We start from the raw sequence: 12668 nt of genomic DNA on the forward strand, positions 1-12668 counted from the left end.
GTCCCTCCAGATGCCCTGGGAGAGAGAGAACATGGACAGCTGAGCTTTCCCTCAGAGGGAGCCTGAGGACAGGGATGGGAAATAAAAAGTTCTGTTTTGAGGTGCCCCCATCAGGAGACAACTGATAACCTCTGAGAAACATGTTTGTGATTTAAAAGTGGCTAAATAACATGGGATGACTTCAACTGCATTCTTTAGTTCTCTTCCTGGATGGGATGTGGAAAGCAGAGGAGGGGCTGGGGCAATGGGATTCACTGAACAAGGGAAAGGGCATTTTAATGCTGACTAGAAGCAGTGAAGTGAGGTTTCCCTTTTCTCCTTTCCTAAGTTAATGCTTTTACTATTGGATTATGGAGTGAAGCTCCCTTCGGCTCATTTTTCCTCTGCTCATCTTACAGTCCCTTTTCTGCAGTGGGTCACACTTAGATTTTATTCTTCATCAGGTTGAAGGGAGAATGCTTTCAGTTTTATAGTGGGTCTAGTCTTGTGGCTTGGCAAAATTCTTTAAGAGATTCAAGTTTTATTTCTGTGAGGGTGAAAAGACAAAGCCCGCACTTCCTAAATGAGCAGTTATAGGGGGTAGGATGCAGTGCAGGTTGAATATCCCAGATCAGCTTTTTTGAATCTACTGCACTCAAAATCCCAAATGTACAAAGTCTGAAGCAGATCTATGACTGTGGGTTCTGACTTCTAGAGGGAGGGATTCAGGCACATTCTCTTGCCTGGTGTGTCTTCCACAGCTTCTTGCTCAGCATGTGGGGCTCCTTAATTGCCTGGGAGGCACTCAGGTGAAGCATCCAACTGAAGCATTCCTAATCACCCTGCAGGAGCCATATGCTACTCCGTAAGTGTAAGAGATGGTGAGGATCTCTTACCTCTGTCTCAGTCTTAAGTAAATTATAATTGGCATGGAGCATGATTATGGAGTCTGGAAAAAAAAAATCCAAAGACAAAACCACACAAGAGTTAACCCATGTTGAGTGGCTTTATGTGTATTTAGAACAGCAATTATCAACAAAGAATACTTCTCCTTAAGTAAGCATGATGATCAGACTTTGAAATACAGTAACGCCCAATTCATACAAAATTGAACCAACATGAGAAGTTTGCCTTCAGATAAGGCAAATTTTAAATATAAATTTTTACACACGGAAAATGCTGAAAGAACTGAAAATTCAACTGAGACTAATAGTAATTAAACCAAGCGTAATTATAATCTTTGAAACCTGCACAAAGGGAGAAAGGGTAATGCATCCAACAAATTCACATTCATCAGCTTAATGTTGTGCATGAATAGTCCATTAGTAAGCCACAGGAAACATAGTTTTAGTCATGTTGTTTTCCCATGGCAGTTTTTGTCATTGTGCTTGAAATTATATGACTTAAAAATCATCCACACGCTGCACTCCCTGGGCTGGCGTTTCTCTGGGCATAAGCAGCTGTAGCTCCATCAACTCCCAGTCTTCCACAAGTGAGCAATAAAGGCTTGCTGTAGAAGCTCACTGAAAGTGCCTAATACTCCTGGAAAAGCAGTGATAGCTGCTCCAATACCTTATTCTGGTAGCTGTCTTTGCAGTTAGTATTGCTATATTAATTAAACTCAGAATGATGGATTGGAGACTGGTTTCCCTGCCTGCTTTATTAGGAGTAAGGAATTTATACACAGCTAATTCCCATCCAAGTTAATCAGTGTGACCTTTAGCATGCTGTAGAATTAAAATGTTGTCCAGGGCTCAAAATTTGTTTCCAGATAGTTGTTGGAATGTGCCAGCTGTGGAATATTACTCCACACATCAGCTGAGATGTGCAATTGCATCCTCTGTGGTTTAAGGTCAGATAAGTGAGCTGAGCCAGCAAAGGGGGCTGGAGACAACACAGCTGAACTTGTTCAGTAGCAGAGTGGGTCATGGATGTGCAATCCCTACTGCTACCTTTTGTGTGTCAGGAGTTCTCTCTGATGCCTTGTGTTAAGAAGCAACATGTGGGGGAGACAGAGAAAGAAGAAAGCTCTTGCATCACGTAAATACCATTGTTTCAGAGGAATATAATATCCGTGCTGTGCAGTCCCCTCACCGTTACATTTTAGTAAATGCTGGAATATTATGGGTTTACAATACTGAGAAATATCTCTTTTTTGTTCCTCAAATGGGTGACACTCATCGCATTCCATCACAAAATTTGTTTTTCCCAAGGAGACACCAGCAGACTCCTAGTTTGTTTTGAAACCTTGTCAAAGTGAAGCTGTTCCAGTGGCAGGGATGATCATATGTGGAACTTCCACACAATTTCCTCTGTGAGAACACATCGCATATGTTTGCTATTATTTTTAATGACTGTCTTCCAGTTGCTTCTCATAGTAGTAAAAAAATCCACCCAGCTACTGTTTAAAGCACTTCCTAGTCTGTGTGCTAAAATCTCCCTTCTTTCACTTTTGTGGCAATGCTCTTCTCCAGCCACTTCTGGGACTGAAAACAATTCTTGTCCCTTCAGGCATCTTCTAACCTTAAATTAGTATACAGACTAAGCAATTATTCAGAAAAAGGAAGGCACTGTGAATGCAGATTGGCAAAAAAGAGTAATTGTTTTTACAATGAGTTTTTGCTTGCTAATGTTATTAATGGGTTTTTGTTTGTTTGTTTGAAGCCATTCCTACGTAGTGGTATGGAGTGAGCCAGAAGTAATGCTGCAGGTACAGGTCACTCTGGTCTGTGAACTGGTGTTTTCACGGCCGTAGTTTCACTTTGTCCTTATATGCTGCAGAAGAGTGCTGGTTCTTTTCCAAAGTTCCAAGGGTTCATCAAACCAAGGTGTCACTCTACAGCCAGCCCTCCGAAGTTAGAATATCTGCCTAAAATTTCGGGGTTATACCATGAATTGAGCTGTGTCATCATTTGGCAACTCTAGCTTATTTAGCAACTGAAATCCTTTTCTAGCAACTAAATCCCTTTCATTTTTGTTTTTGCTCCTTTGTACTGATTTTGTTTTTTTACCCTCTATGAAGTAGTTTTATATCTCCTGACCTTGAAAAAAAAAAAAATCTCTGCTGTTCTGCAGTGCAGAGCTAGGACAGTAGAGCTCTGTGGTGGGATCATGATGATGAGTGCTAGAAGGTGTGTTTGTGCCCAGAAACCAGAGGACAGGCTAATAAATGCACTTTTTCTTTGCCTTCCTGCACTAAGCTGGTGATTGTATCATGTAATGCATGGGTTAGTGGTTTGGGAATTGTTTCCACATTCTTTGCTAAGCCTGCACAACTTGTGTGATGTAATCCTTCTCTACTGAAATCTTAAAATATAATTTTATTCAAACTTTACTCTTGAAATAGAAAGGAAACAGATAAAGATATCAGAAACAGGAATATTCTATCCATACTGGAAACTGTACCTAAATTTTGTCTTGTATCAAGGACCAATGAATTAACTGTTACAAGCTTCTAAAAATGTGGCTAAATGGCTAGGCCATTCCACAGCTTTGCTTTTCCAAGCTAGAAATGAAAAATGTGTTCTTCCTGTAGTTTATCCTGCACAAAAGGTGAAAGAAAAAAAATACAGTGTCCTGTTCCTTCTGTCATGTTCCTCCTGCATTTTTGTGATGATGTCATTGAGCAGATGCAGCCACTCATGCCTTGAACTAAAGGACAAGTTAGCATAGCTGCTTCCCACTGCTGAGCTGACATTTGGACGTTGTTCTCACCTTTTATCTCTTTAACAGTGCTGAGGGAAAGGTGCTGTCTGACCAGAGCTGTCTGACCAGAGCTGTTGGCTGCTCCCAATGGATCTCAGGTGAGATTAAAGCACAAACACATGGTGGGTAGATGGTATGTCATAATGCATGGAAAGGACCTGACTATTTATAAGTTGCCTTATTTTAGTTACAAAACCAGTGTATTCATTAATTCTTCTGAATTTGTTTGGTTTCTTGATTATTCTTATGGTCGTGATGTCATGACAGAACATCTAGATGTTGGCAGGACATTGAGCACCCTTTGGAGTTCCTGGATCTTGCAGCATATCCAGCTATGTGAATTAATTACAGCAGATTAAAAAATGCAGAATGTTGGTTGAAAACATTTTTTTCAGCATTGAAACAGAATAACAACCCTGGGAAGACCCCCTGAAATATTTCACAGGGAGCTTTACTATATACAGAACAATAACATATTTGAAACAATAAAGGTGAGGGAGTATACTAACAAGAAAAGTAACAAGTTATAAACTTGAGTGTTGCAGTAACTGTTGGGTATTGTACAAAACCTGATGCCACTATTATCTTCTTGGAAGTGATGCATTTTAGTTCTATCAAAGGGCAGCTCTTCACTATGTGAGATCAACATTTCTGTTCAAGGTGAAGTGATCCAAGGATCTTACCTGATTTGTTAATGGAGCTGGTCTAAATACTGACAGAGCCTGCACAATGTCTCCTGACTCTCCTTTTAATCTTTTCAATCCTATTTCGTATCATAGGAACTGTTCCTTAGCCTACTCAGAAGAGTGTCTCTTTTTCCTAGGTCAAAGAGTCTTCTAGTGGTGTGTAATAGAAGAGTTAGCACTTCAATCAAGAAAAGAAGATACGGCAGTCAATAAGACAGATGCATTAAACAGATAAAAGCAATTACTTTGGAGTGACAGTGACACCATGTTATAATGCAACATGATTTTAAACAAAATACAGAATTTCTGTGATGTTTAAAAAAGTACATACTATAAATTAAAAAAAAAAAATCACAGCAATTGCCAAAATTTCTTGTTCAATATAACAAAAACAAATGCCAAAGTGTTGATGCTCCTTTGATAGTTTTACCAGTTGTGTGGTTTTGCACGCTGTATAATCAATGGTAAGAGCCCCTGACCTTTTTTACTTTGTCTAAGACGGACCTGTTAGCATTTTTTCCCCTTTAAACGCTGTGGTATATTGTCTAAAATTTTACTGGCAGCAGTGCTATCCAGAAAAAGTCACCATAACAAGCCCCTTTAGGAATGTGTTCATCATGTCACAAAATGCTGCATTAATTAACTATCTCTTCCTAGCACTACAGCAGACCTTCAAATTAATAGCTACTGCAAACTATAGGCAAACAGTAGGTGTCTGACTTAATTAACTCTGACTGCGTGTGATGTGATTTGTATCTTGGTGTTGCTTGTGCTAAAAATGGGCACTGTTTTTCCTGTGGCATATGGCTGTATTTCTCCAAAGGGCTGGGATACTGCAACTTGAGGAGCAAGATTACTTTACTGTTGTTTGATGATTTTGTTATCATTATGGTCTGCAGAACAGAAGATCTGCAAACACCGAGGCACAGGTAATGGAGTAATGCCAAATTAATTGCACTATTGTTTTGATGAAGAACTCCTGTAAGTAATATATAAATAAAGAAAGAAACAAACTATTAATAGAAACACCAGAACAGATTTGCTGTATGGTCTAAATAAAAACAGACTGTATGATGACATAGGTGATCTGAAGACCCCACTGCACTCAAGAGAGAAATTACTTATTTTTTTATTTTAAGGGTAAATTCTAATGCCAAGGATAATTTCCTCCCTGCACCACCATGGCCATGCACAATTCCTCACAGCTATTCAGGGTAGGAAATTCAGCCACCCCGTTACTGGAATGGTTATACGTCTTTGTTGTCCTAATTCTGGTGAAGTATTTACTTCACAAAACTTCTGGGGACACCGTGAGTGCAGTTGAACACTATCAAAAAATGCTCTTCTTCCCAGAAGTCCTTCTGGATGAGATATTTTATCTTTGCTGGGGGGATCACATAAAATAATGATGCTGTTCCCTTGTGAAGGTACAAAGTGATTGTGAAGAGTGCTCATAAAAACCCTGTCTGGATATAGGTGGCACCTCCAACTGTCACCTCTCTGTCCTGCTGCACAGGAGGTATTCCAGCATAGCAACACATATTTCAATTTTGTGCAATTTTTTTTTTAAAATAAGGGGTTTTTTTTCCCAAATATGTAATTGCAACTGTTCCATCCTTTTTCATTATGAAAATGTAGAAAAGACTTCTACATTTTAAGGCATAAAATGCAACATGAAAAGTACACACAAAAATAGTATTTTTCTTTAACTCTGCTACAGAATGTGTGGTAAACTCCACATCAGAAATAGAATATATTGTAATATATTATAAATAATAACTATCAATTAACCAATAGTTAATGCTTGGAGTCACCCCATGCTTGAATACCTGATGAATATTAATAGTTATTTGGTTTGTTTTTATGGAGCCTTCTCCTCAGATGTTATATTTGAAGGAAAGCAGTACACTTCTCTTATGGTTGCTAACTGTACCTTTCTATTTTGAGTTGAGTCCTTACAGTTTTTGCAGAGTACCAAATGTTCCTATTTCCTATGAGAAGGGTTTCCAAATGAGCCTTTGGCAATATTTCTGTACAAAGTGGGACCACTGTAGGAATAAACTGGCTTTGCCTCTCAAATCTCCATGGGGCTTATGAGGTAAAATGACTTTAGCAGGGAAAGTAGGTTAAAGCAAGGAGAGACAGCCTCCTCAATCAACAGAGCTGAAAATAAGCATAAACACCCACCTGATCCAATACATGTAAGACTCAGTAGTTCTAAAAAAGACCACAGGTCAAAAAGCATCAAGTAACTTAGACTTATAAAAGATGTTCCTTAACTGTTACTTGGATGATTTAGCTTTAAACTAGGTTTACTGTATGATGATTTTAAAATCTCATTTGATATAATCTTAATCTTTGAAAGTAGTCTGTTTTTTTGGATATGAACACTGAAAACCTGAATATTTTTTTTTCTTTTTGTGTGTATGTTCCTGCCAGTGTATTTTAGTAAGGATTAGAGGGTTTGGTATTTTGTTGTGGTTTTTTTTCAACCATTGGACCGTAGGTAAGTTGCTTGAGTAAGAATTATTAGAAAAAATAGTGTGTTCTTAATTATTTTTAGAATTTCTTCTTTCAGACACAGATTCTCTAGGAATTAAAATGTTTTCCTATTTTTTTTTCCATACCTAATTCAATAGCTTTCTCTGTTTTCTACCATGTGAGTTCTTACCAGTAATATGGACTTTTTCCCACCTCCTACCTATAGCATTAATGAACTGTTACTTCTGGAAATCCTTTTGTAAGTTCCCTAAGATATTGTAACACTTCTTCTCAGCTCCAGTTATAAATTACCTTGAATGTAGAGATTAATTTTGACACTGATGAGTTTTCATAGTACCAAAATTTACTAACAGTAGTTATGTCACTTATGTGCCATTCTTGATAGTATCACTGTGTATCATTGGGGGAAATTAAATTCTGACAACAGAAGCGTCTCATTCGTCTCAGCTTTTTTCCCTTCTTTTTGTAGTGTAACAGTGCCCCCAAGAGCTTTTTTTTCAGGAAGGGGCAGTTTAAGAAAATTAGGTCAACCATCCATCAGTATATTAATCTCCAAACATAAAAATTCTGCCCAGCATTGCAACCAGACGTGTTGGTTTGAAGAATGGCTTAAAGACAGTTTATTTTGGTTTTCTTATCTTATGCCCAACAATAGAATGTAACTAAATGACTGAATTCCTCTAATGGGTCCAGTTTGGAGAGCTCTGCTTGCAGAGGGTATCTTTGCTGGCACTCTGAAGAAAGGGAGGAGGCTGCAGGGCACTTCTCAGCAAAGGTCTTTATGGCAGGGCTGCTTTTGTCCTTTGCCAGTCGACATCAGGAGAGCTGGCAGTGGTCCAGGTGGCAGCAGGAAGTACTATTTGTTTGCTTAGAAGATAGATAGCATGAAGTGAACAAGAACAAAGAGAGAATAAACAAGGAACAGCTTTAGTTACAGCACAGTCGTAAAAATACAAATACCAAGCCTATTAGGTATTTTGCTAAAATACATGAAATATACACAAAAATAATCATGAATAGCCTCTAACACTATGATATCCTGAAGTGATAAAACTTTTCAACATTTTTTAAGTGTCAGGAGTCATCAGTACTTTTCCTGACCGAGAAACATCTACTACAAACAGAAATTTGGGTAGTTTGTTGTCTTTCTCTCAATCCCGTCGCATGGGTTTGCCAAAAGTGGAAACTCATAAATGAAATTTAAAAAATCACACGTAAGCAAATCATTGCTTTAAATAACTTTCAATAAACTGTCACAGGAACAGCTCAGGACTTCATGTACAACAGAAGTAGGAAGTTTAAATAGTAGGCATGGTCTCCCCGAACGTCCTGCTAATATCTCTCTTCAGCAGAGCGATCTCACTTTCTCAGGAATATCTCTACAGACCATTTTCAGCGAGGTCCTAGGCCCCTGAGAGATTTAGGGGTGGAAGTCAGCACTTTGAACTCTACCTGGACAGTATGCAGAGCTTTTCAGACTGGTAGGTAAGTGTGAAAGCCTTGTGATGTGATAAGACCTGTGCCAGGGCATGAATGCAGTAACAAGATGATGTTGTTCAGATCAAGTGTGCAGTCTGCCAAATGTGGTTATTTCTGACTTGCACAGATTTGCCTGAATAGAGATGAGTATGAGAAAGAGGAAGTGCTATAAAACACACAAAGAAGAAATAAATCATAGCATTCCTAGGTACTCCCAAGTTCCAAAGAATAAAACTGTGCTCTTGGTTGTGGGAGAGCACCAGAATGAAGCTTAACTCTGTGACATGTGACTTTGTTCTCTCCATAGGAGATGTCTACATCCTGCAGCTTCCCACAGCTTCATTACATACTCACTAAATGTTTTTACATGGACATTATAAACTCATTTTGGATCACAGAATGTGTCCATTCTTTAGCTCACTGAGTTTAGAAACTTAATTATTCCTCCTTATATTAGAATTACAACTAATTAGGAACCAATTACTACTAATAAAAGAAATGTGCTGTAATTTATCTGTCAAATGCATCCATGTACAAATATTTTAAAGGCTGTACTGGCCTCCCAAATAAATAAAGATCTACTCTCTTAATAATTATTTTATGGATCTTCATAGCATTGACTCCATGAGTCTATTTTTCCAGTCTGTTAGCATCACAGCACATACTTTAGGGGTGGGAGAATAAACTGTCCCATGGGAAAATAAAAAAAAATAGTTTTTAGGTGCCTTGTGGTAGTTGCAGACACTTTGGGGTGAGTCCTTTGTGTTTTGTGCTTAATATAAACACAGGGAAGTTGTGGTACAGCTAATCAGCATGGCCTTTCACTAGGGATTCAGGGCACTATTTGCAATTCAGTGGATTTGTTTTGTTCTGATTAATAATCTGACAAATTTCTGAGCTTTAGGAAATATTTCACTAACATTTAGAAATATAAAAATAACTCGAGGCATTCATTTTCTAGCATTCAAAATTCAGCATTTGCCTTAAATCTGGAAGTTTGCTCTTTTTAGCTTTAACCCAGACAAATATGAACCTTGAATAGGTGTTAGAGTGAGTATGACATTTCTCTGTACAGAAAAAAATTCTGCTCTTGAAATTTCTTGCTCTCACCAATTTTAGTCAGCCTTACCCAACCTGAGTTGGCAATACCAAAACGTGATCCCACACAGCAAATCACTTCTGGTTCAGCAATGATCTGCAAGTATGTGTCTAATGTTACTCCTGCTTGAAACTCCAGGATTCCAGCTTTGCATTTGTTAATTACTTGGATTTGGGGCAGAGATCAGAGAGGAAGAGGTCTCCTTTTTTAGGAATATTTGTAACTGATTTCCCCATCTGTAGAAGTAATTCCTACTTAAAAATTAGAAGTAATTTCAATTGCAAAAGCAGACACTAAATTTTCCCTTTCTTGATTTGATTTCTGTGGCAGCAAACTCACCAAAGACAAAATGTTGTGGAAGAGAAGGTCAGAATGGATGGTTTTACAAGTGGGGTGGAGTCACTTTTACAAAAGTGGGAGAAAGGTGACCTCTGCTCAGAAGCCTCCCTGCTCATTAGCAGGTGGATGTGGTTTAAAGAGTCACTGTGGTGCAAAGAAGGAATCAAATTAGATTTTGTGTGAAGCTGTCATTACTGTGTGTTTCTCTGTATGTTCCAGCTTAAAGCGTGTCGTTCCTTTCATAGCAGCCCCTCAGATTACTGTAGCTCATCCTTTCCACATCAAAGTGCTGTCAGCACTTTTATAGTATAAAAAGAACACGGACATAACTTTACAATACATTCTCTTCAAACGGCTTTGACTTGTGCAGTTGCAACATTTTATTCTGGGATTTGCAAAGGAAGATGCGCTAAAATGAGTAGCATCTTAAAGCTGAACAAAAACAGGGAACGAAATATCTATTTAAAATTGGACCAAAGCACCTCTGCAGGGATGGTGAGGATTTTAGGAAGTCAATTCTTCTCAAGTGCCATCTGAATTATACTTCAGTCAGCTAGTATGAACCACTGAGAGTGTGGAAATTGTCCATTCTTGAAAAGTATGAATCATCTCTTTTTATTTACTAGCTAAAAAAACTTGGTACCTTAAAAAGTCTTCAGTAAAATATACAGTAATGTCAGATCCAATCAGCTCAAAGGCTCAGCCTCAGCTAGTAGCCAGCAGCTGGGCTCACTGTCTTGGCCTTATTGCTCTATGAGAAAGTAAAATAATGAAATATCGAATACAGGAAAAGAGAGAGTGAAAGGCAGCAGAAAGACAGAACTTCATAGAACTGGCTTTAACTTTGTGGGTCTTTCTTTAAACCCATTCTGCCAAGAAATTTGTTTTCTTCTTAGTGATGATGCAGCTATGCATGTAGAATGTGTAAATGTTTCCAGTTGTATTTCCTTGCCATGTTTGTCATTTGCCAGCATCTGTAGAAGAGGTTGTTACGGAAGTGAGTAATGGCAGGACAGAGAACAGAAACGAGAAAAGCTGACAATCTGTGAAAGGGAGGGCAGCCTGTGTGTTGGCCAGCAGACAAGCAATTCCACGTGGTTCATCCACCCATCTCCCATTTCAGGCATTCTCAACAGCTGGGACTGGAGTAATGTCATACAGGACTTTGCCTCTTTTCCCTGGTGGAAGGCTAAAGGTGCTGGATCTTACTGTCATTGGTGCTGAACTGGGCTACTACGGTCAGTCTTTCCAAAACAAATTATAGACTTAGGTTTTCGGATATTCTTCCTGCTATTTCTGCATAGGCAAGTAATAACCTAACAAGCTCTGGAGTTTCAGGTGGATGTGCTGTACCATTGTCAGGAAGACTCAGGGATCTCTTCCATCCCAGTGTGGTTGAAGGCAATGCAACACAGGAGAAAATCTGTACAGGATGGACCTAGCTATGGCCACAGAAAGGATAAGCCTGTGCCAGCATGTGGGACCACATTTTTCTTTCATACAGGAACTCTAGAGTTTTGGGTTTATCCCAAATTACAAGGAATTCAGGCATGTTTTTTCAACAGAAAATAGAACTACAGCTGAATGAATAATTACCAAAGTGCTGTATTTAATTGTCAAGGTTATAATACGATATTCAAAGAATTATTTCTTAGTATGAAAAAGCACAGCATTACTATGAAATAAGGTAAGAACCTTCACATGAAGGCATAAAGTTCAATGAGAGAAAGAGAAAAGTTAGTATTTGGATAAATTTTTTTTTTTTTTTTTTTTTTTACTTTTTGGAAAAAAAATCATGAAATCACAAAAATGAAAGTTTAGCTCTATATATACTACGTTTGTGAGATCCATCTCTACCTAAATACCGTTCAACTTTGCTTCAGAACCATAGAATATTTACACTCAAATCTACTTCATCCTTCTACGTTTGCTTTTGCTCCCATATCTTATTAGCATATGACACAGCATTGTGTCCTTGGCTCTTCGTGAATGCAGAAGGACAAATACTTTGCAATAATGTTCCATGTTACAGAGAGGTCACAAACCGATCTTGGTTACTTCAGTGTAAATCTGGAGAAACTCGGCTGAGCTCAATAGACTTACTCAGGCCTGAAATCAATTATTGCTCTGGTGTGAGAGAGATGGAGCCCGGCTCCTCGGCCCAGTTCTGGCATTGAGATGCAAATGGGCACGGCGGGGAAGAGGGAACCCTGCCCGGCATCCCAGCGGCAGCCGGGCCGCCGGAATGCTGGCACCGCTCGTGCGGGCCAGGCGAGGAACAAAGGCGGGGCGTGCCGGCCGGGGCGGCCCGGGGAGCGACACGGCCGGCGGGCAGCCGGGGACAGGCTCAATGGAAGGGGGTCATTGTTATGCAGCCATGCAAGAATAGAAACAAAATGCAGCTTAAATACTCCTCCCCCGAGCCAGCCCCCGCGATTATGCTTCCAATGACCGCAGTGGTAGCTGTGGTGTCCATATTTCCATTTCGGTCCCTGGCATCTGTGGGCACTGGCACTGAAGCAGGGCCCAGTGGGATGCCTGGAAGGCAGTGCTGTGCCAGGTTAGTGATGGGCTACATCAGTTTAGACAAAATGATGCTTCCTGACACCCTCCCTGTGTAAGCCACCCTGTAGGAATAGGCTGCAAACACACGCACCACAAAGTTCCTTTCCATCTCCTTCCTGTGTCTTACCTCCTACACCAGCGACCAAGCAATTAAGAACATGTAGTCTTAACCTGTATCAGTTTAAAAATTACACTTCCCACCTGATGTGTGCCATTACACGATTTTTTACACAGAGAATTTAACCCGAAGTAGCACATATGTCAGTGGCTGAGTCTCAGTTGTTCTCACAGAGGAACCCCAGTAGTACAGTGGG

General features: G+C 39.4%; 1 long non-coding RNA gene across 1 annotated transcript in view; it reads right to left on the reverse strand.

Annotated features, from left to right (window-relative positions):
• Window positions 1–966: 966 nt before the first annotated feature.
• Window positions 967–12668, reverse strand: part of LOC104693827 — a 49484-nt gene continuing 37782 nt past the window's right edge. Inside the window, exon 2 of the long non-coding RNA XR_752626.4 lies at window positions 967–7739. This is a non-coding gene — a long non-coding RNA (uncharacterized LOC104693827). The remainder of the gene's footprint in view (window positions 7740–12668) is intronic.

Source organism: Corvus cornix, chromosome 7 (assembly GCF_000738735.6).
Source record: "Corvus cornix cornix isolate S_Up_H32 chromosome 7, ASM73873v5, whole genome shotgun sequence".
Lineage (NCBI taxonomy): Eukaryota > Metazoa > Chordata > Aves > Passeriformes > Corvidae > Corvus > Corvus cornix.